An 825-nucleotide genomic window follows, 5' to 3' on the forward strand; every position below is an offset into this window, starting at 1 on the left:
CCGCTGCGTGACGATTGGTTTTCTTGGATGCTGTTCTCGTACCTGATCGTAGTTCTTGGCATTTTCACGCTTGACCTGTGCAGGCCCAGAGAGGCAGACATCGAATATCGACTCGTGATCCCTACCTAGGTGGAAATGTGTCGTCTACTTTGATGTATTGTTTTTGACGAACGTTCTTCGTAGGAGGGACTCGTGTATTGCCTCCGGCCGCGTGTTCACGTCCTCAGCCCACGGGTAATCTTGAAACAGGCGAGGCTTGTTGAGGGGGGCAGAGGGTCTGGCGGGGAAGCCGGCCGAGTCTCTCGTATCGCGCTATTAAAAACGACATTCCATCAATCACTGGACCCTCGTGCCGTGGAGTAAACTCGTTAAGCGTAAAAAAACACGAGGAGCTGGCGTTTTGCGGCCAGATCCAGAAGTTGGGGTCCGATCCAGACACATCTGACGGGCCTTTAAAATAGCAGCGGCGCAGAGTCGCGGGCGCGCGGCGGGCTGATGGTGTTGATTCTAGCCGGGACACTTTTACCTCACCAAATGCCGGGCAAGGCTCGATTGAGGACAAGAGCCCGTGTCTTTACGGACAAGGCGAGCCAAGAATCGGTAACATTATGACAGCCTTTCCAAGGGGGAGGGGGCCGGTGTGGAAAATGTGGGAACTGGGCTCGGGCTGGCGCGACCTTTGATAGGGAGCAGCTTCAGGGTCCACGGCCCACCGATGTCATTGGCATCTATTGGCCTTGGTGGAAGCGCAAGGGGGGCGGCAAGCCAGTGTGGATGGCAGATGTACCAAGTAATGGCCGGTGTCGTGGGAAGATGGGGTGCTAG

Source organism: Verticillium alfalfae, genomic scaffold (genome assembly GCF_000150825.1).
Source record: "Verticillium alfalfae VaMs.102 supercont1.5 genomic scaffold, whole genome shotgun sequence".
NCBI classification, from domain to species: domain Eukaryota; kingdom Fungi; phylum Ascomycota; class Sordariomycetes; order Glomerellales; family Plectosphaerellaceae; genus Verticillium; species Verticillium alfalfae.